Below are 24,488 nucleotides of genomic sequence, written 5' to 3'. Positions count from 1 at the left end.
ATCCTGATTTAGATATTACTCTATTATTCAGCCTAAGACAATTTCTCTGCAGCTGTGTAGCAAAATATTGACTGATGTTCAACTAGAGATCAACTAAAGCCTCTAGTTCTCCCCTCCCCACCCCTCAATAAAAATGCTGTCATGCCTGGCCTCTCCTGTCTTGTACACATGCAGGGCATTTGTTTGTCTTTTGATTATACCATGTGTGTTAATTTTATTTCATGGGTTTCATCTTGGTGTTCTGCCTTGTCAAGATCATTGTGAATCTAAATTCTGTCATCTGACGTATTAGCTCTGCCTTTCAACTTAGTGTTATTTGTGAATTTGATAACCGTGCTTTCTATATCTCCATCCAGGATGTTGACAAAAATACTAAACAGGAAAGGGTAAAGATACAATCCAGCAGCCTGATACAAGGGACATTATAGTTAATAATGCTTCACCTGAATGAGTAATGGTCTTGCATTAAAAAACTACAGCTTTGTCTGTATAGTATTTAATAGTTTCAAAGCCTTCTAGTTATCATATAACACATTATTATGATCTAATCCACTCTGATTGGGTAGATAGAGAAATTAGATTTTAAGGGTAGCAGTAAGGGCTGGCTGTGTTCTGAGATTTTGGGAGCACTACAAAGTCTGTGTCTTCCCCAAGTTCCTCCTCATTCAGTTCATTGCCATGATGAATTTAAAGAAACTTTATTCTTGTGGTTTAAGTAAAATGTGAGTTTTGAGTATTCTTAAAGTGCCATACTTTTGGGAAACCCCCTTTGGGTCCCCTCCCATTGTATGCGAGCTCTGTTTTCACTCATTAAATCTTGCAACTGCACACTCTTCTGGTCTGTGTTTGTTCCTGCTCGAGCTGAGCTTTCACTCACCGTCCACCACTGCTGTTCACCACCGTCGCATACCCGCCGTTGACTTCCACCCCTCCGGATCTGGCAGGGTGTCTGCTGCATTTCTGATCCAGTGAGGCACCCATTGCTGCTCCCGTTTGGGCTAGAGGCTCGCCATTGTTCCTGCATGGCTAAGTGCCTGAATTTGTCCTAATCAAGCTGAACACTAGTCACTGGGTTCCACGGTTCTCTTCTGTGACCCACGGCTTCTAGTAGAGCTATAACATTCACCACATGGACCAAGGTTCCATTCCTTGGAATCCGTGAGGCCGAGAACCCCAGGTCAGAGAACAAAAGGCTTGCTTCCATCTTGGGAGTGGCCGCCACCATCTTGGGAGCTCTAAGAACAAAGACCCACCCGTAACATTTGGTGGCAACTGTATAGGGATTCTCCAAAGCAGTGAGTAATATTGGACCACCTTGGCTTGTTATTCTGTCCTATCTTTCCTTAGAATTGGAGGAAAATACCGGGCCCCTGTCAGCCAGTTAAAAACGATTAGCATGGCTGCCGGACTTAAGATTCAGGTATGAGGCTTCCTGGGAAAAGGCTTTCTAACAACCCCCAACCTTTCTGGGTTGAGAGCATTGGTCTGCCTGGAACCAGCTTCCGCTTTCACAATTTCCTGGGGGAAGCCGAGGGCTGACTAGAGGCAGAAAGCTGTCGTCCCAAACTCCTGGCATTGGCCGGTCGAGATCATGGTGCAGCCAGAAGTCTCTACTCAACAGTTGCCCATGCGTGCACCCCTACCTCTCCTTCTGACCCATACCTCCTGGGTCCTGGTCACAATTTTCTTGAAAGTGTAGCCCCCAAGTTCTCCTTACCTCTGATTCCACCTTTTCTGATCCCTGCCTCCTAGGTACTAATGCTTCAGACTTTCACTTCCTCTCCCAAGTATTAGAGCAAGTGGTATCTTCAAAGAGATCTAAGGAAGCTCTATGCGGTGTCCTTAGGCAACTAGGCTATGAACCCAGGGAGTCTTGTCCCTGGTGCCCCTCCCTATTTAGGTCTATAGCTCTTGACATGGGCAGTTATGTGGGACCCATTCCTCACCACCCTTGCCAGGGCCCCAAGTTCTATTATGAGCTATGGCCCCAAGTTTGTAAATGGCTAGGAGGATTGCTCTCCCATTGTGTAAGATGCTCTCCTCCCCCAATTTCTACTCTGCTTACCCCTCTGCAATACAATCTCCAAGCCTTGGCTCCTTGGCCAGGACCTTAGAACTGATAACCCAGTACTTTAACAAATGGAACTAGGTCTGTGACAACAGGATGTATCAGGATGAAAGTGAATTGAGTAAATTAAAGGGAGGTGCGTATTCCTATAGTGGCAAATGGGGGCAATGAGTGAATGTCCTTCTGCTGTGTTCCCAAAATCCATCTACAAAAAAGAGAGAGGAAAGAAAGAAAGAAAAGAGGGAAAAAGGGAAGAGAGGGGAAAGAGAGAGAGAAAAAGAGAGGAAAGAGAGAGAGAGAGAGGAAAAGAGGGAGTCAAAGAAAGAGGAGAGAGAGAGGGGAAAGAGAGAGGGGAGAGAGAGAGAGAGGAAAGAGAGAGGGGAAAGAGAAAGGCAGAAACAGAAAGAGAGAGATAGAAGTAGTAAAGAAAAAAACAGCGTACCCTATTCCTTTAAAAGCCAGGGTAAATTTAAAACCTATAATTGATAATTGAACGTCTTCTCTGTGACCCTGTAACACTCCAATACCACCTTTTTGTCAGTGTAAACAAGGGTGTAGCCCGAAAGCACTGAGGACACTGACAATCAGTAGCCTTCCTATCAGAAATCCTTAACCCAGTAACCTACGGATGGCCCAAATGCATTTAATCTGTAGTGGCAACTGCTTTGCTAGCAGAAGAAAGTAGAAAAATAACTTTTAGAGGAAACCTTATTGTGAGCACACCTCAGAACTATCCTAAGTAAAAAAAGCAGAAAGGTAGCTTACTAACTCAAAAATCTTAAAGTATGGGGCTATTCTGTTAGAAAAAGATGACTTAACATTAACTACTGAAAATTTCCTTAACCCAGCAGATTTCCTAACAGGGGATTTAAATCTTAATTACCATACAAAAGTCCGACCAGACCTAGGAGAAACTCCCTTCAGGACAGGATGATAGGTGGTTCCTCCTGGGTGATTGAAAAAAAAAAACAAAACCCATAAGGGGTATTCAGTAATTGATAGGGAAACTCTTGTAGAAGCAGTTAGGAAAATTGCCTAATAATTGGTCTGCTCAAAGGTGCAAGCTGTTTGCACTCAGCCAAGCCTTAAAGTACTTACAGAATCAAAAAACTAGCTCAATCCTGACTCAAAAGGTTACCTACACCCCCTCTGAAACAAATTTGCATAAGAACTGTTGTTTATGGGAATGCATCTTGATAGGGCAGCTGGGTTGTTATGAAATACTCAGGAACCCAGCCCAGCTCTAGAACTCACCCCTGAGCACAAAGGCAATGTTAGGCACGCTGGTAAAGGACCACTAGAATCCAGCAGCCGTGACCCCTTTCTTTGGTCAAGAAAGGCAGGAAAACAGGTGCAGGACTGCTACATCGGTGAGCATAACTAATCCGATAAGCAGAGGCACCCTGGAAAGGAATAAGCATTAGGACCATCAAGGACGCTGTATGACAAATGCTCATTGGAAAATGACTAGGGTTGCTGGCATCCCTATGTTCTTTTTTCAGATGGGAAACGTTCCCCACAAGGCAAAAACTCCACTAAGATGTATTCTGGAGAATTTGGCCTGGTCAGAGTGTATGTACCTTTTACCCTCTCAGACTTGAAGCAAACTAAAATAGACCTAGGTAAATTCTCAGATAACTCTGATGACTATATTGATGTTTTACAAGGGTTAGGACAATCTTTTGATCTGACATGGAGAGATATAATGTTACTGCTAGATCAGACACTAACCCCAAATGAGAGCAGTGCCACCATAACTGTAGCCTGAGAGTTTGGCGATCTCTGGTATCTCAATCAGGTAAATAATAGGATGACAACAGAAGAAAGAGAGCAATTCCCCACAGGCCAGCAGGCAGTTCCCAGTGTAGGCTCTCACTGCGACACAGAATCAGAACATGGAGATTGGTACCACAGACATTTGCTAACTTGCGTGCTGGAAGGACTAAGGAAAACTAGGAAGAAGCCTATAAATTATTCAATGATGTCCACTATAACACAGGGAAAGGAAGAAAATCCTACTGCCTTTCTGGAGAGACTAAGGGAGGCATTGAGGAAGCATATCTCTCTGTCACCTGACTCTATTGAAGGTCAACTAACCTTAAAGGATAAGTTTATCACTCAGTCAGTTGCAGACATTAGAAATACTTCAAAAGTCCACCTTAGGCCTGGAACAAAACTTATAAACCCTACTGAACTTGGCAACCTCGGTTTTATATAATAGAGATCAGGAGGAGCAGGCAGAATGGGACAAATGGGATAAAAGAAAAAAGGCCACTGCTTTAGTCATGGCCCTCAGGCAAGTGGACTTTGGAGGCTCTGGAAAAGGGAAAGGCTGGGCAAATCAAATGCTTAATAGGGCTTGCTTCCAGTGCGGTCTACAAGGACACTTTAAAAAAGATTGTCCAAATAGAAAAAAGCCGCCCCCTCGTCCATGCCCCTTATGTTAAGGGAATCACTGGAAGGCCCACTGCCCCAGGGGACGAAGGTCCTCTGAGTCAGAAGCCACTAACTAGATGATCTAGCAGCAGGACTGAGGGTGCCTGGGGCAAGCGCCAGCCCATTCCCTCACCCTCACAGAGCCCCAGGTATGCTTGACCATTGAGGGCCAGGGGGTTAACTGTCTCCTGGACACTGGCACACCCTTCTCAGTCTTACTCTCTTGTTCCAGACAACTGTCCTCCAGATCTGTCACTATCTAAGGGGTCCTAGGACAGGCAGTCACTGGATACTTCTCCCAGACACTACATTGTGACTGGGGAACTTTACTCTTTTCTTATGCCTTTCTAATTATGCCTGAAAGCCCCACTCCTTTGTTAGGGAGAGACATCCTAGCAAAAGCAGGGGCCATTATACACTAGAATTAGGAGAAGGAAAAAGGGTAAATATATATACAGACTCTAAGTATGCTTACCTAGTCCTCCATGCCCACGCAGCAATATGGAGAGTAAGAGAATTCCTAACTTCTGAGGGAACACCTATCAAACATCAGGAAGCCATTAAGAGATTATTATTGGCTGTACAGAAACCTGAAGAGATGGCAGTCTTACACTGCTGGGGTCATCAGAAAGGAAAAGAAAGGGAAATAGAAGACAACTGGCAAGTGGATATTGAAGCCAAAAGAGCCACAAGGCAGAACCCTCCATTAGAAAAGCTTATAGAAAGACCCCTAGTATGGGGTAATCCCCTCCAGGAAACCAAGCCCCAGTACTCAGCCAAAGAAATAGGATGGGGACCCTCACAAGGACATAGTTTCTTCCCCTCAGGATGGCTAGCCACCAAAGAAGGAAAAATACTTTTGCCTGCAGCTAACCAATGGAAATTACTTAAAATCCTTCACCAAACCTTTCACTTAGACATTGATAGCACCCATCAGATGGTCAAATCATTTACTGGGCCAAGCCTTTGCAAAACTATGAAGGGCCTGTGAAGTGTGCCAAAGAAAGAATCCCCTGCTCTTCAGGCCATACATTTCAATCCCTGTATCTTTAACCTCCTTGTTAAGTTTGTCTCTTCCAGAATCAAACTGTAAAACTACAAATGGTTCTTCAAATGGAGCCCCAGATGCAGCCCATGACTAAGATCTACCGTGGACTGCTAGACCGGCCTGCTAGCCTATGCCCCAATGTTCATGATATCGAAGGCACCTCTCCAGAGGAAATTGCAACTGCATGACCCCTATTACACCCCAATTCAGCAGGAAGCAGTTAGAGCGGTTGTCAGCCAACCTCCCCAACAGCACTTGGGTTTTCCTATTGAGAAAGGAAACTGAGAGACAGGACTAGCTGGATTCCTAGGTCGACTAAGAATTCCTAAGCCTTGCTGGGGAAGGTGACAGCACCTACCTTTAAACACGGGGCTTGTAACTCAGCTCACACCTGGCCAATCAGGTAGTAAAGAGGGCTCACTAAAATACCAATTAGACTAAAAGCAGGAGGTAAAGAAATAGTCAAATCATGTATCACCTGAGAGCACAGAGGGAGGGACAGTGATCAGAATATAAACCCAAGCATTTGAACTGGCAGTGGAAACCCCCTTTGGGTCTCCTCTCATTGTATGGGAGCTCTGTTTTCACTCTATTAAATCTTGCAGCTGCCAAAAAAAAAAGCCATACTTTTGTGTTTTTTTCACTATAGCATTTATCACTATATAATGTATCTTACTTATTATCTTGTTTATTTTTTGTCACACTAGAATGTAAGCCCCATAAAGCAGGAATTTTTTCCCGTTTTTCTCACTGCTATTTCCATAGAGATGTTTGTGTTAAATACTAAAAAATATATGAATACGTAATTGAAAAGCTTAATACTTAATTAAGATTGAAATCCTGCATGGTAAGTTTTGATCAGGTTGGCTCCATCAAGGCGTGAATGTCTGTGAACCAAATGTGAGCTCTCTGCTACTGATGTCTGCCTTCCTCCCTTGTGTTCTCTGTTAACCTCTGATGCAGGTTGTAGGAAGCTGGTAATACCTCCATGTTCTCCAAGTTTTCTTACACTTTCTCCATATGGCTGAGGTCTTAAGATTGCTCTCCATTCTAGACCCAATTTAAGTTTTTATTCCATGGCCATTCTTGCCCTACAGCTTTTCTGAAATGAAAAACACTTTGCCTTGAGATAGAAGTCCCCGATGCTGAATGCACACCTGCAGTTCCCATTATTGCTTATGTAGATTCTTCACTGCTCAGACTCCTTAATAGGAACTTGCACCTCTTTCACTTGGCATCTCAATGTGCTGTATGCCTGTTGCTTCACTGCAGATCCATTAAGCTCTCAGGCCAAAACGAAGCACGGGGCTCATTTAACTGACGAAGCTCTTGTTCCTGTCATTTCTATCTCATATTCTTCTGCAATGATTCTAAGGTATTTCAGACAGGGACAAACAGGGAGGGAACATGAGGTTGCTGATACCTCGAAGATGAGACTCCTAAGAACAAGCACTGCCTACCAGCTGATTTTTTTGCACAGAAGGCCTCCACTTACATGATTAGGAAATAAAATACATACAAAAATACCCAAAGAACTTTTTTCTGCCTTATGTTGGAGAAAGAAGTGACCTAATTATTGTTTTCAACTACATGACGGACTGTGTCCATCTGTTTTTCTCCTCCACCAGGAATAGAACTAGAGGAAACAGGCTTAATCTGTAGCCTGAGCTTTGTAGTTTAAACATAAAGGAGAATTTCCTGACAGTGAGTAGTGGATTATAGAATTTGTTTCTTATGAGATTTAGATTTCCATCTGGCTGGGGTATGTTTGATGCAGTTGTCTCCGAAATTGGTGGAGGTGGGTGTATATGTAGGTTAAATGACTCCTCAAAGATTCTTATTCTTAAGCATTTATGATTAACTTTTTGAAAAAAGTCTTACAAATGACTTCATGCTGTCCTAATATTTTTAATATAGGATAATGTGAATTTTAATTTATTGGAGGAGTGCATTTAAAAATAACTTCAAAAATGAATGTTCAGACACTTTTAGAGTGTAGGAGGGCAGATCTTTGAATTTTGAAAAGATTGAACATGGTTTACTAAATGTATTTCTGGGCTTGCCCTAGATGAAGCTGTTGTTTAGTTATGTTTTGTATTTCTAAAATTAAGTGAATTTGGAAAGAATTTTTTTCAAGTGAAAGCTTTGATTTTGGACAATATTGATATTGCAAACTTAATGCCCATCATCTTTGCCCAAAAGTTTAAAGAAAAACTTTCTGATAATTATAGTTGCTCAACAAGTCAAATGACAGATAATGGTAATAGAAATAAAAGCAATCTGGTGACTGAATTATACAATATGATTCTTTGAAACATGTGACATAGTTAGAGAACAACTGAAGTAGAAATACAATAAAATAGATAAGAAGAAAGATAGATTCAAAGTGACCTCTGGGTTAGTTTAGAAATCTGTATAAATATCAAAGTATTGAAATTCTGCTAAACTCACGCGTGGGACTTGCATGAAACTATTCATTCAAAAACAAGTGCAAAATGTTAAAAATGTGAACTTCTTAATCCTGATAAAAAATGTTAAATGCAAAAGACTGATAATTAAAGAAGAGGCTTTTTGATAGTAGGTTGAATACTAATAAACACATTAAAATCTCCACCAAGTATTCTGTGTATCTTTCAAGACAGAAGATGACTGCTATATTTACTTTCTTGATTCTATTTGAAATTAATTCGTACAAGTACAAATGAAAAAAGAGTGATTTAATTCATGGCATCAACCATGTTTTAATGATTCAATTAGCAAATCTTGAAAGAATACAAAAATTATGCTAAAGGGACTAGGTCAAATGCTGATATTTGTATAATAATTTAGAAAATATGATTTAATCTTCAGGTCAGGCAGTTCTTTCTTAAATATACAAAGCAACGCATGGGGTCTTTAGACATATCTAAAACAGGTACATTGTTAAGGATTTTACTGGGCTGACATTTCCCCTTCTGCCTAGCTTTGTTTTAAAAAGGAAAGGGATTCAGAAATCTCAGTTTGGGCACATAGAATAAATTATCTTCCTAAGGAATTGAAATTAAAGTATGAGAAATCTATTATGTAAATGTAAAAGAGTGTCTCCAAGAATTTCACAATTCTAGGAAGCACTGGTGAGATACAGGTAGAATTCACAATTCATATTTGACTAAAGTTCATGTTATTGTGGGAATTGTATTACTTTTGCTCTTTTTCTGACAATCTTCTGCGTATTTACCGAGTCTGCCTCTGTATCATTCCTCAGATCCCAATATGATTATATCTAGCCCATGTTTTACTTTATTCAATATGATAGGGTTTTATTCAATATCTTGGTTAGATCTACACATTTTTACCATAACCCTTTTCATTTTCATTAAAAGTAACTAATTGCTAAGATCAGGCATATCCTTTTGGAATAGAAAACTTTGGATTTGTTGATATTAGAAAAATTTAGGGATAAAACTGTAGAGGGTCCTCCATCATGTGTTTGAAAATGAATGATTTGAGTGAGATACACTGAGAAATCATTCTCTATCATTAAACAATAATCTTATTAGGTTGTATTTAAATATGTTCACAAAGGTAGATTTTAGCTAAAAAACAAAAAAAAAGGGACTCCTATAAGAAGAAGAAGGAGCTTTAAAAGTAAACCTATTAGTTACAAGATCCACACTTGTAACTCTTAAAATTAAAGAAAACTGAGGATTTTTACCTACAAGCATACTGCTAGTTGTCCACCTTGCAAAATGTATTTTTCTCCTATTCCTGGGACATGTTCACACAACTAAAACATTCCCAGGTTCTTTTGCTGTGAGTGCCATGTGACAAAGTTCCTTGGCAGGAAATGTATGGGCACAAGATGTGTGCAACTCTGTTCTCACTCACTTACTTGCTCTGAGCTCACTCCTTTTCCGTGTCCTGTAGCTGGAATATGGACATACTCAAGATCCAGCGTGACCATGGGATGAGAACTATGCCCCAGGGCGTGGTAGAGCACCAGGGTAAAAGGAATATGGCCCCTTGGTAACTGAAAGGAGTGGAGCTACTCTCCCAAGCTGGCCATTCACCTTGGGAGGTGTCTGAGAGATCAATGCTTACTTCTTTAACTCATTGTTTTAAGGGGTTTCTTTAATACAGAAACCTATCTATACTCTAACCTATTATATTTTTATAAACAAACATTTCCAACCAAGAAAAAAATATTAGGGTGAGATGTTGAATAGTTTTGATACGATGAGGATTAATAAGTAAGGCTTTAAGGTATCTTCCTTTTTATGTTCTATCTCTTTACCAGTTCTTCACTCCTTTAGCTCCACTCTCACACTTTACCCGCCCCATTTGTTTCCCCAGACTGGCTGTACAAATTATGGAAACAGACTTTATTGCCCTTTCTTGTTGGGTTTGACCAATAAGAAGTCATGGCAAGCTGTCAGAAGTAGGTGAATGAGGTCAAGGAATTTACTTCCCTGGCTTCCTCTGTGTAAGGGTGCCTTGGGCTGTTTTTATTACTCTAACTGAACGTAACTGCTTCTTTCAAAGTAGCCTCTCCTACATAATTCTCTCCTCTTTTGTAGTAACTGCTTCCTCTTTTTGTACCTTTGATGTTAATAAACCTTGGTTACAGAATCATCTTTTATGGCTCTCCTCACTCTGTTGATACCTTTATAAATAGTCACTATGTAATTATCTTGAGTGTTAAGATAACTCTGTGAATTATCTTCAGTGTTCCATCTGTTTCCTGTTGGGAACCTGACTAAAACACTATTTGTGCATCATTCTTTTAAGTAAAATGCTATTTGAATGGTAGAAAATAATTTATGATCAGCTTGAAATTATTTTTATGAAGTCATTATGATCATTGAAAGGAAATTAGAGGGAAAGTGTGTAATTTATGTTCTAGGTAACTATGCATATATAACCACAATTATTTTATAGTGAAATCTTGACCTAGAGTCAAGTTTTCTTATATCCATAGAAGAAGCTCACTTAAATTACAGAAAAATTGCTTGGGAAAAACCAACCAAACACACAAAAACAAGACTTTTAGAGAAGAGTGCTGAAATTAGTTGATTTTCAGAAGTGACAGCTCATGACCCTTCATGGCTCAGGGAGGCTGGCAGTAGAAACAGTATCCTCAGGAAACTGGTTGTATATCCTGGTTCTCAAATGCTACCTGGTTCTCAAATGCTATGGAACAAGAAACAGTTTGTGCAGGGGGCTTTATCAGCCATTAACATAGTCAAGATTCTTTTTGTTTTAGTTTGCTGAGAATGATGGTTTCCAACTTAATCCATGTCCTGCAAAGGACATGAATTCATCCTTTTTAATGGCTGCATAGTATTCCATGGTGTACATGTGCCATATTTTCTTTGTCCAGTATATCATTGATGGGCATTTGGGTTGGTTCCAAGTCTTTGCTATTGTGAATAGTGCTGCAATATACATACATGTGCATGTGTCTTTATAGTAGAATGATTTATTTCCTTTGGGTATATACCCAGTAATGAGATTGCCGGGTCAAATGGTATTTCTGGTTCTAGATCCTTGAGGAATTGCCACACTGTCTTTCACAATGGTTGAACTATTTACACTCCCACCAACAGTGTAAAAGCATTCTTATTTCTCCACATCCTCTCCAGCATCTGTTGTTTCCTGACTTTTTAAAGATCGCCATTCTAACTGGCATGAGATGGTATCTCATTGTGGTTTTGATTTGCATTTCTGTAATGACCAGTGATGATGAGCTTTTTTTCATGTGTTTGTTGGCTGCTTAAATGTCTTCTTTTGAGAAGTGTCTGTTCATATCCTTTGCCCACTTTTTGATGGGGTTGTTTGTTTTTTTCTTGTAAAGTTGTTTAAGTTCCTTGTAGATTCTGGATATTAGCCCTTTGTCAGATGGATAGATTCCAAAATTTTTCTACCATTCTGTAGGTTGCCTATTCACTCTGATGATAGTTTCTTTTGCTGTGCAGAAGCTGTTTAGTTTAATTAGACCCCATTTGTCAATTTTGGCTTTTGTTGCCATTGCTTTTGGTGTTTTAGTCATGAAGTCTTTGCCCATGCCTATGTTCTGAATGGTATTGCCTAGGTTTTCTTCTAGGGTTTTTATGGTTTTAGGTCTTATGTTTAAGTCTTTAATCCATCTTGAGTTAATTTTTGAATAAAGCATAAGGAAGTGGCCCAGTTTCAGTTTTCTGCCTATGGCTAGCCAGGTTGCCCAACACCATTTATTAAATAGGGAATCCTTTCCCCATTGGTTGTTTTTGTCAGGTTTGTTAAGATTCTTTCATTTTGAAATTGCAAAAACCCAATTAAACAAGGTTTACCAAAATGGTAATTTTTTCCTATATAATTAGAAAGTCAAAGGCATCATGGGTCAAGATTTTTTTTTTTTTTTCCTGATTTCTTGGCTTTAGTTTGTTCTGTGCATTAACTTTATTCTTTGGCAGGCCTTTTCTGTATGTTTGGAAAGGAGGCTGCTGACAGTCCTAACTAAATATATGTATTTATAACCTACAACCCCATGGGAGTAGAGCCTTCATCAAATATGTGGAATTCAGGTAAAGAAATGCTAGAGAGAAATTTGTAGCCATGAATAAATGTAACAAAAAGAATAAAGTATGAACATCCATGAGCTAAGACGACATGTCAAAAAGTTGGAAAAAGGACATCAAGAATAACCAAAGAAAGTGGAAGAAAGAAAATAATAAAATAAATTAATAAAATAGGAACTAAATGTAAGTTGATTTTTTTAGAAAGATTAATAAAATTGTTGTAATTATCTTTTGACTGCAACTGAAGAAGTAGATACATAGTCAGGTTTATTTATTGTCAAAAAATTAGATTTTTAAATTAAGTATTAATATCTCATATCCACAAAAATTAAAAATAAAAAATTATAAAAAAGTATTTATATTGCTTTTAGTGTCTTCATAAGAATAACAACTCCTTTAGGTGTTTTGGAGATGCTCTGACTCAACTACAAAGGTGGTAATTCTGAACTCAAACTTAATATCCCAACAAAATAAAAATCTTTTTTTTTCCATGACACACACACACTGCATGGATTAATTATAGATGGCTTTCTCAGAACAAAGATAGGTTACTAGTACCACAAGAAGTGACAAATGGTGGATCACAAAATCAATAGAAGTTTACTGCATAGTCTTCTTTATAGAGATTTTCTGTTTTGCACTGACTTAAGGACTTACCCTTTTTTACAAACTTGAAGATAAAATGAAAAACATAAAGTAAGAGATTTTTAAAAATTGACGTTGCACCAGGGGCTTCCTAGAAGTCTACTCCTAAGAACAGTGATGTGGAAAGACGTTTTGGAAGAATCACTTTCTCATGTCTCTTTGTTACTTGACAATAAAAGGGATCCAAGATGTTCCTTACACCAAATTCCAATTAATAGAGAATGATGCTGCAGTAAAAGCATGATGTAGAGTATGAAGACTTAGAAGATTTTCACTGGATCAGTGTAACTCTGGAGGGTGTTAAAAATTGATCTCTTTCATGGTCCCAACAATATATTTAACATAATTCCACTTTCATATGCTTAAGGTAAAGGGAGAGTAGAACAAATTAGAGTCTCAAAGCTTCAGTTCTCTTTCTCTATGATAACTATTGAAGAAAGGCATAGGAGGAATTTTAAAGGGACACCTCTTTGCCAGCATTGAATTCTGTGAAATAAAGCAATTCAGTGACCTGAATTAATTCTATTGCCCTAAAAAACTGTCCTATTAGTTTCCCCCATTTTCTAATATGCAAAATATTTCTGAAATATGAAGCTGTAGGTCCTGTTCTTTATTTAGAGAAGAGATATTTGCCAAAGATAAAGTACTTGACTTTGCTTTTCTTTGATGATTTTTTTCCAATCAATAACTTTTGGCATAGGGTAGCCCATCACACCAAAAACTCTATAGTTTAAAACTCATTAAGAACAGGTTTAAGAATTTTGAATTTATTTATTACTAGTTATTTCAAGGTGAATACAAAAGAGGTAAACTTATAAGATTCTATTTTCTACTCAGACTGTCTGAAAAACACTATTTTAAACTTTTCTGCAGTTTAAAATAAGGGAGATGGCTTAGTCTTTTGAATATATGAGGGATTATCACACATATGGACATATTTCTAACATATTTCCAGGGGACAAGCTATAGAACATAAAAAGTCTGGTGGATAACCAAGAAATGAAGCAGAAAATGTGAAGATGAAACTGTGTACAGATTTCTATTTTTACCCCGCATGAAAACTAGACACATGTGGGAGCCAATTTTATAGAGATTAATAGAGTAGGGCAGCTAACCTTGAGCTGCCCAGGATGGGATTATTAGTGATTTAGTGAAAGAAAACATGTGCATAAACAACAGATAAATGCACTTGAAAACAAAGTGAAAGGTTCAAAATGGTTTCTGGAAAAGAATTTTTTCAGGAAACATCTGGGAAAATATGAAAAAGTCCCCCCCCCCCAGTTTATATAAGCTTCAAGAGAGAAATAAAGGCAATGTTGAGAGTAGTTGAGCTGGGGAGGAGAGAAGAAATGCCTAACAGTTCTGTGAACCCAAGATTTAGATAATTACAGTATGTTATTTTTAAGAGGTTTCCTTCGAAGGAGCAAGTACATAAAGTACCAATGAACATTCTTTCACGATTTGTTTTGAGTCTTTTAGAAAAAAAGGCAGAAGGCAGAGTTTTGATATAGCTTTTTTTAACAATAAAAAATGGGAGAACTTCATAACTTTTCACTACTTTACATGTTTCTTGGCTTAATTGATCTCTCATTTTATTTCTAGGATTTAAAGAAAACAAACATGACCAGCACAAAAATAGATCACCATTTTTCCATTTAGAAGTTACTCACAGAAAGGAAAAGGAGTCTTACTTACTTATTTTGATCTCTAGTGAAGAAATCAGATGATATTTTTCCATAAGAGGTCATATCCTACTATGTTATGCATGTATTTTAATGATTTCCTCCCAGGGTGATCCCAGATTTAACAACAATTGTGCTGCTTTTCCTCAACACATAAATTTATTTTGTATGCTGCTTAAGGTAGTAAGAACTGTGTGGAAGGTTATTTTAGAAACCTTATCTAGGGCTGGTAGTTAAGTGATTTTTACCTCATTCCTTCAAATTTCAGAAAGTGGATGAAGAGTAATCAAGTCCTTTAAATTCACTGAAGAGTACTTTCTCTCAAGTAGGTAGGAATTGGTAAATTATTTATATAAGTCAAATGAAGCCTTGCAGTCCTGTACTAAAACACTATTTAGTGGGAATAGAATGTAGGAAGCTCTAGAAAATCAATTTGCCACAGTACTCTTATTTGAAAACCAGCCCCATGCTAAGACTGTACAGTTGTGTGAGACTTAACCCCCGGTCCCTTTGTTCAATACAGTACCTCTCTTTTGGAAGCCAGGAGAGGGCTTCCTACAGAAAAAGAGCTCAATTTTGGTCTTAAGAATTTGTATTTGAATAAATGAATTAAAATTATCTACAACCAATCCCTGCTCAGTCTAGTATTTCACATAATAGCTTTAGTTTTCTTTTTTTTCATTTCTGATGTAGTATATTTTAGCACACATTACATAAAAAATAAAACCATATATCTTCTGCTTTCTCTGCCCCCTTTTTGGTAGTTATGGCTTCCCATGGTTAAATGGCAATTAGGAATTAGGGAAGGTGCTAGAATTAATGTAGGCAGGTTTTATTCTCCACCTGGCTTTAATATAGATCAAATAAGATGAATGTCCAGCCATTAGAAAGCAATTAAAAACCATTGCCTCACACACGAATTTTTGTCCTTGTTTTTCCATATATATCACCAAGAACCCTTCACTTTCCCCCTCTTTCTTGTCTACATCTTAACTAAATCTCTTCCCAAATGCTGAGTATAAAGAGTTTCTTATTTAGTCCCATATGTTGACTTGAAAATCCCTTTAGGTAGATAGTTCTGGTGATTTCTGAGGAAGAGTTGAGAGAAGATATTGAGGAAAAGATCACAAAAAACACATGTTCTGGTCTTCACTAGATAATTGACAGCCATCAGTCATTTGTGTGGCTACCATGTCTACCCAAACCAATCAGAGTTCCACTGGTGGTTATTTTGTGGTTTTGAATCTTATCATTCCATCTTTCCCAAACCTTTAAATAGCTTTTAATACTAAAACAAACAATAAACAGATTTTTAAGTGTAAAAACTTAGGATATCATTATAGTCTCTTATGTCATATTCTAATACATATAATGCATCTATACCTTCAATATGTTTTTGCTTTCAAGAGTGAGTTGAGAGTCATCAGAATTGATTGGCATCTATTCTATTAATGGTTAAGGCCAAACTTAGAGAACTTTGGGGAATTAGGCATACTTGATCTTTGGTACCCCTCCATCCAGTTCTGATTTTAACTAGTCCTTTTTCTTATCTTAGTACTCTTTCTGGGTACTCAGTACAGTCTTCTCAGAGGCCAAGTCTCAGCTCCCATCCTTCCACAAATACTGCTGTTTTTCTTCAACAGTATTTCTGGAAGTCCTTTAAATCATTCCAGACTTTATCTTCCTTTTGTCATCAAAGTTTTCCTCACCTCTATACTAACATTTTGCAGCTCTATCAAGTTGCTGGCAAATCTAATCAACAAATGGAAACCAAAATGATAATGGCTGAAATAAAAAATAGTGTATATTTTGACCTAAAGGAGTTAGCATTTTGTATGTTTCAGGCTTGTGTCAGAGCCAATGAGAAAGATATTTTTCGATGAGATTTCTATTAGAGATAATCAGGTCATATCTGTTTTCAAATGAACAACAGATAGGGCAAAAATGCCTTGATAACAGCCCAAGATGTACCTGATGATCTTTACTTCATTGGCCTTCATATATTTCTTGATAGCCCTCTCTCTCACTACTAATTTTCTTCTTTCATTGCCTTGGAAGCTTCAAAACTGTCTTTGTTCATCTTGTGTTCCTGTAAGAGAATGCCTGAGAATGGGCAATTTACAAAGAAAAGGAGTTCATTTGGCTCATGATTCTGGAGACTGGGAAGTCCAAAGCTGGGCAGCCTATCTGGTGAGGGTCTCACGTGAATTAAACTCATGGCAGAAAGTGGAAGGAGAAGCAAGTACATGCAAAGAGAGGGACGAACATGAGAGGCTGGGCTTTTTTTTAATAGAAACCTACTCTTGTGGATTAGTCTCTGGGGACTAATCCAGTCTCCAGAGAGCAAAAACTCACTCACTACTGCAAGAATGGCATCAAGCCACCCACAAGGACAGCACTCATGACCCAAAAGCTTCCTATTAGAATCTACTTCCCACATGTTCCATCCCCCAACATTGCCATACTGGAAATTAAGTTTCCAAAATGAGTTTTGGGGACACTGAAACCAAACTAAAAGCTCCTGCATATTGTAATCAGGACATCATAAGTGGCATTCTATGGGAAATATTTTCCCTCCATTTTGAGTGTGCTTATGCTACATCAGTGACATTCCTAATCTTCTTCAGAGCTGAACTGTAATATTGCATGGACAGAATTTATTGTTGTAATTAGACCAGATCAGGATGACATGGATTAATGGATAGCCTTAATAAAATAGTTTTTAATTCTTCACTGATAATTTTAAATGTAAGTTTTCTGCCTAAGATCATGAATAGATCAGAAACTTAAATCTGTTTAATATTTTCATGTAGCCTTTATCATTATGTCTAAGTTAAAAAGGGCATTAAAAATATACTACTTGAGGGAGAGACTAAAAAACAACTGTACAGAAAGAACTGTGCTTAATTTTGTATCTTGAATTTTAAACTAACGTAGCTTCTTATGAGAACAATCCAGAGAGTTACTATGATTTTAGCATTGAGAAGACTGTTTAATGTGAAAATTGCTTTATTATCATTTTGACCTTATTACAACATTTAGGTTCACAGTAGACCAACTATTAAGTGATTTTTCACCTTTGAGAACAGAGGCATAGGTAAAATTGTTTTTATTAACATAAAGTTCATATTAATTTGCTGTATAAGCATTCATAATACACAAAGGCTGACTAGTTTCTTGATATCAAAGGAATTGTAGTTACAATGCTCCATGGAAAACGAAACCCTGAACATTGCTACTCAGATCTTCTGTGATTTAATTTATTTTTTTTTTTTTTGCTATAATGCAGTGAATGAATTTCAGCCATCATTTACTGAAATCTGTTGCCTGGGGGCTTAGAACATTCGTTATATTTAGCAAGCAGGAAAACTGAAATCGTGGCATATGAATAATGAAACAGACATATCTACTCCCTCTGGTGAAGTGGAAATAAATACTGTACACCTTTACAAATATTAGTTTATTTGTCCATTTTACTTACTTCTATCCTTAGGATTATTTTGCCTTCTTTTTCAATGAAAATGACTAGAAGGTGTTCATAGTTGATAAATACATTTTCAGAAATACTAAGCCTTATATTGCATTAGTAAAATATTTTTGTTCTTTATAATTGTATATATTTTTTTAAATTAAAAAAGCATAGAATATGCGGTAAGTGCTAATGATGGTAATCAGGCATCTGGAGCGGAGGAATAGGTAAAATTAAAGCTTCCTTTCCTACTCAGAAAGTGACCTAGAAACGGCTTTCAGTGCCTTAGGATATTTGGCCTCGCCAGCCTTAGGGAGGGTTGAGAGGTGCAGGTTGTCTCTGAAGTTTGTCTTTATGTTCTATTAACAAGTCTCAACCTCAAGGCTGTGTCAGATTTATGAGCCTGGCTTGGTTCCACCCCTCACAGAGGTGGACTAGGGAAGCAAAGGCAGCAGCCAGGCTATCTGTCACCCAGAATCTCACTGTAACCAGCTGATTTAGATTCTCTGCCTTGCTTGCTTTTCCTGAACTGTTCTTCATTATCATGATTCTGGTGCTCACATTATCTGAAAAGGCAGGCTTTCCAATATTTTTATTTAATTTTTTTCAGTTTGTACCTCTCCTGACTGGGGTAGTTTATTTGATAGTGTTTAAATTCAGTTTTTTTGGAATAATGTGATTATGACTGTATGAATATATTAGGGGTAAACATGCTTCTATATAGTCTTCTTAATATTTAAATGTTTGAAGATAAGGGATGAATTTGGAAACTGAATTTCTGTCTCAGATTTATTTATTCTTATTGTCAGTTGTTAGCTACTCAGGAATGGCTTTAAGCCAGAGCAGTTAATTCTTTTCTTACCTTGGTGAAAGTGGGATCCAAGACTTTCAAGAGTCAGCTGAAAGGGTGATGCTGCACATTCTATCACTGGAGAGGGGAGAAAGCAGCCTTTTAAACTATTCCTGCACTCAACAGTTTAGTTATCATTATTTTATTGAGAAGAATAACCAGAGCTTAGCCACACTCAAATATAAAAGTACTACTGGCTATGTGTTAAGTGTGTTAGTACATTATTTCATTTAATGCTTAAATTTCATTATTTCATTATTCCCATTTATACATGTGGGGGTTCTGAAGCTCAGAAAGGGTCATTTATCTGCCAAAAGGTCACATAGCTTGTAAGAAGTAGAACCAATACTTGGGCCTCATGGACTCTGTAATGCATGCTTTTAACTACTGTGGTAATTAATAATAGCGCCTAAAGACAAAAATAAAGGAGTTAAAGCATTGTATCATTTTTTTTCATGATTTGTTCTAGCTCCATTACACGATGACTGTTTTAGAAACTGATCAGAAAATATGCACTTAAATGATTCTAAAAATCCTTTTTTTAATTATGTTTTAACTCTCAACTTGGAAAATATATAATAATCACTGGTGTTTTACAATTACTAATCATGAGGCAGCAGTTGTGGTTATTATGAATTATTGCCTTAACCAATTTATTTTGCTATATTTTTCCTTTTATATGTGCAATAGACTAATATGTTAAAAAAGATCTCTGTCAAAATAAGACTAAATGGCTCTTAAATGTAAACTTTTTTTAAATTATGGGAAAGCAACTTGTCGCAATTTAATTGTCAGTGATTTTCTCTTATTGGAACATAAAATAGTGTGTTTAATAACACTTTAGATTCAATAAAGTACAATATGCATTATGCCTATACAATGTCCGTGCAAACCTATTAAGTAAAAAAGCACCAGTGCGACATTTCTCATTGTGCCTACTACATTGTAAATTTCTTGCCAACTGGATCATCTTTATATCCCGATATCATCCAGTGTAGTGCATGCAAGTGACAGATACTGAATAAATCTCTGTTGAATGAAACATGTAGTGAGACTGATTTTCTTATATTCCCTGAAAGAGAAATTTAAAACAAGAGTTCCAAAAATATTTTACAAAGTGTCAGCATCATTATAATTATTGTAGAACTTCCTGTGATAATGACCTTGCTTGAAATATCATGCTAATTTTAATGCATTTATCATAGGGAGCAATGGCCTCCTAGAAAGAGCACAGTTTAGGAAGTTAGAAGATTTTAATTTTGATCTTGGCACCACCTTCCTATGACATCTTAGGTAAGTCATTTAACCACATCCTGAACTATATATAAGGATAATAATTAACAGCTCTCACAGCTATTGTACATGGTCAAAGTCATTGTGACTGTAAGTGAAATTATAAATGCAAAATCATTCTGAAAGCTTTAGAAAATGCTCACAAATATAATGCATTATTATAAATAAAATTGTCTTGATTTAGAGAGCTTGAAGTTTCCAACAGAGCTAATCAGAACCAAGGGACCCCAGCTTGTTACGATTATCATTAGGACAGGGACTGGTCTAGTCATTTTCTTCTTGGCACTGTTCTTGGCAGGGTAGATGCTCAGTACATGTTTGTTTAATGAGGGGATACATGAACATAGAAGCAGAACTAATAACTGTAATAGATTTAGAGGACTATCTATGGACTTTATTTTCACAAAATTGCACAGTCCTTTGAAAAGGAAGTTGGGATAATGAGAATACCTTATTTCCCCTCAATGTGGAGCTGGGATTAAACGTCAACATTGCTGGGATTATGCAATACATACTAAAAAAAAATTACCCTTTTGCCCCTGATCTGATATTCTTGAAATATCTGGACAGAAACAAAATTTTGTATAATAAAAAAAGTTTTGTCTGGAAACTGCAGGTTTCCATACCAATAGTCACTATATAGCTAATAAGATTTGGAAGTTGGATTCTTATTAATACAGTTATGCTCCACATAATGACATTTCAGTCAACAATAGACCACATATCTGTTGGTGGTCCTATAGATTATAATGGAGCTGAAAAATTCCTATCATCTAGTCATGTCATAGGCATCATAATGTCATGGTGAAATGCATTACTCACATGTTTGCAGTAATGGTGATATAAACAAATTTACTGTGCTGCCAGTCGTATAAAATATAGCATATAGAATTGTGTATAGTACATAATACTTGACAATGATAATAAGCAACTATGTTACTGGTTTATGTACTATACTTTTATCGTTATCTTAGAGTGTACTCCTTCTACTTATAAAAAACTTAACTGTAAAACAGCCTCAGACAGGTTCTTCAGGAAGTATTCCAGAGGAAGGCACTGTTATCATAGGAGATGATATAACAGCTCCATGCCTGCTATTGCTCCTGAAGACCTTCCAGTGGGACAAGACATGGAGGGGAAAGACAGTGATGTTCATGATCCTTAGGCTAATGTGTGTGTTTGTGTCTTAATTTTTAACAGAAATTTTTATAAAGTAAATAAAAATAAAAACTTTTAAAAATAGAAAAAGCTTATAGAATAAGAATATAAAGAAAGAAAATACTTTTGTATAGCTATACAATATGTGTGTAAGCTAAGTGTTATTACAAGAGTCAAAAAGTAAAAAAAAAATTGAAAAGTTTATAAACAGTTCCAGTAAGCCAAGGTTAATTTATTATTGAAGAAAGAAAAATTTAAAATAAATTTAGTGTAGCCTAAGTGTACAGTGTTTCTAAAGCCTGTAGTTGTGTACGTGAATGTCCTAGGCCTCACATTCCATTACTAACACATTCCATTCCTCACTAACCATTCACTCATTGACTCACCCAGGGCACCTCCCAATCCTGCAGACTCCATTCATGGTAAGTGCCCTATAGAGGTGTGCTTTATAAAAAAACCTTTTATACTTTATTTTCTATACCTTTACTGTTTAGATATCTTTAAATACACAAACACTTACCATTGTGTTACAATTGCCTACTGTACAGTAACATACGATTCAGGTTTGTAGCTTAGGAGCAATAGGCTATACCACATGGCCTAGGTGTGTGGCATACTATGGTATCCAGGTTTGTATAAATACACACTATGATGTTCCCACAAGGATAAAATTGCTTAATGATGAATTTCTCAGAATGTATCCCCATTGTTAAGCAATGCATGACTGTCCTTACAAATACTGCAGATAAAACTTTCATGTTTAAAAAATGTATCATAGCAAATTTGCTCATCAATCTAGCAAAATGTGCTTTTTTACTGAGATATAACTTGAACACTTAAATTAAATGTTTTAAATCATGTGAGTAATCCTGTCTCTCTTTAGAATGTCAGCACAATTAACAAAGGTAAAATATATTTTTTCTAAAGGAAAATAGAATTGATTTATGAATATCATATGCTGCCGCTTGGTGGCACTCTTTACTCATTTTAAAGCAACTGTGACACCCAGAGAAAAAATGTGTTTGTAATAAAGCAAAGTGACAATCCAGGGAGAATTTCAATAGTCTAATTTTAGACGTAGCATTCAGGTGTTTTGGTGTTCTGATAGCTTGGATCAGGTGGTTTCTAGAGCTTGCCAGTGCACTGGAGGTCTAAGGGATGCCATTCAGGTTATGAAATGCATCAGGTTTGCATACAATGATGTTTTTACTCTCCAAAATTTGGCATATTCGATTTACCTCTTTGATTTTCTTTTGTCTCCATTTTGGAGGACATGGTTTTTAAAGCCTGACCAGTATATAGATAGAAAATACATAATGAGTTATTTTCCAAAAGAAGATTCTTCTTTTAAGAAATAACTTGGATCAGTAAAAATTCTACAAAGTAATCTGTAACAACCTTTTGATTGCTAGGTGGCTGAGCCTTATTTACAAATAAGATTTAGAAAAAAGGTAAGGAACAGCTATCATGAGCCAATTTATTCATTGAAGAGCATTTTTTAGGAAGTACAATTTGGGGTAAATGCACACATATAATGCTGAGTGGAGCAGGGTTGTTAAATCAATCTGAATGCAAAATGTTAATAATGGCATCCTGGCCAACTGTCACTCTTTCACATGACCAGCCACCATTCCAAAGGTTTAATTTAACATCAATCATTTTAATAGAACATTAGAAAAGAAATTATATTAGAATATTGTCAGTGGGATATACGGGACTAGAATTTCCAACTCAGTCTATCTTGTTCTTGCTATGTATAAAAATACTCAATACTAACCATTTTTCAGCATTTGGAGTAGGAGGTAGAAAATATTAAAGACCCATGCCTATCTTCATTACAATCACAGAGTCTGGGCAACAGTCCCAGCCTCCAGCATAAAGAAGCTCCCAGAGTGTAGTGCATTAGTGAGTATAGTTCAGCTTTATCAGCTGTGGCATCAATCACATTCTGATTAGTTATATCGGGTCCCCACCTAAGCCACTCAATTATGAAAATCTGTCCAAGGCAGAACTAGCACGCCATTGCATTTGAAATCCACTCAGACAATCACATCGATGCTAAGATTCTATGTCTCCCATTTTAGCAGACAAAGTTCATTGAGAAGCAGCCACATATGTTTTGGACATGGTTTCTCCAAGTATACTCTGAGAACAAATGTGTTTCCAAAATACCCAGATGATGGTTAAAATGCAGATTTCTAGGCCCTCCTAAAGAATGGGAGTTAGCATAGAGCATCACCATTTTCAAGAAACTCTCTGAGTGATTCTCATGCTTACTAAAGTTTGAGAACTACCGTTTGGTGAGGAACAACTCCTGTGACTATGTAAACATCAGACGTAATTTCTCGACCATGCAGTATGTGTTTGCCACTGTTCATCTTAACAGTGAGTAGGTTTCTAATTTCAGTAACTCTTTAAGGTTCTTTGGAACAGGGTCTTGGATTTAAAACTATGGTGTATATCAAATATCACAGAACTAGAGTAGCTTAGAATTAAACTACGGAGGAATATTCTGATTGAATTTTTGATTTACCAGAAGTATACTGTTTTCACAAAATATCCAAGGATAATCGTTAGAGATGGTGCTTTCCCAGGAAAACTAACATTTGTTGATCATCTACTCTGCAGCAGATTCTTTATATTGCAATATTCCAATTACTCCAAAATGGTCTTATTTGATTTCCTGTTTATCTATTACATGAAATGATGTGAACATGTCATCATTTGAAGCTGGTAAAGGTTAATAGGGATTTCTTGCTCACTGTTAATCAGGTTCTCTCAGGGACATTTGAGTTATTATTGTTAAGATACACTTTGAAGGCTTTTAAGGATCTCTGCACCATTTTTAACTCTTTTTTTATTTTGAAAATCTTGTATCATATGATGTATTTTTAGATACTTTTACAGTCCTTGCTTTTATCTTATCTTTCATTCTGAGCTCACAGTAACATATGGCTTTGAGCCAAAATGTTCAATCATGTACTTCCTTTTTAGAGTTTCTACCATGATATTTCTCAGCTAGTGTAGAAGTTTATGTCACTTAATGCGCATGCTTTGTATGCTGAATATGCTCAAATAGCCAAAAGGCACACATAATTGTGAATAGCAGAATCCAATTTTAAGTCTTATTTCATATTCCTATTTTTCTAGGAGGATATCTTACTGCAATGTGACGTTTAACAAGTATAATTATCCCTTCAACTTCTGGATCACCATGAGGGTTCATAATAAAACTCCTGGCTCCCCAGAAAGGCAGCTGGGAAATCATGCAAATCAGATGTAAAGGCTCCTATTTGATTCTTA

Source organism: Symphalangus syndactylus, chromosome 8 (genome assembly GCF_028878055.3).
Source record: "Symphalangus syndactylus isolate Jambi chromosome 8, NHGRI_mSymSyn1-v2.1_pri, whole genome shotgun sequence".
NCBI classification, from domain to species: domain Eukaryota; kingdom Metazoa; phylum Chordata; class Mammalia; order Primates; family Hylobatidae; genus Symphalangus; species Symphalangus syndactylus.
The sequence above is the reverse complement of the archived record's forward strand: the minus strand, read 5'-3'. Positions refer to the sequence as shown.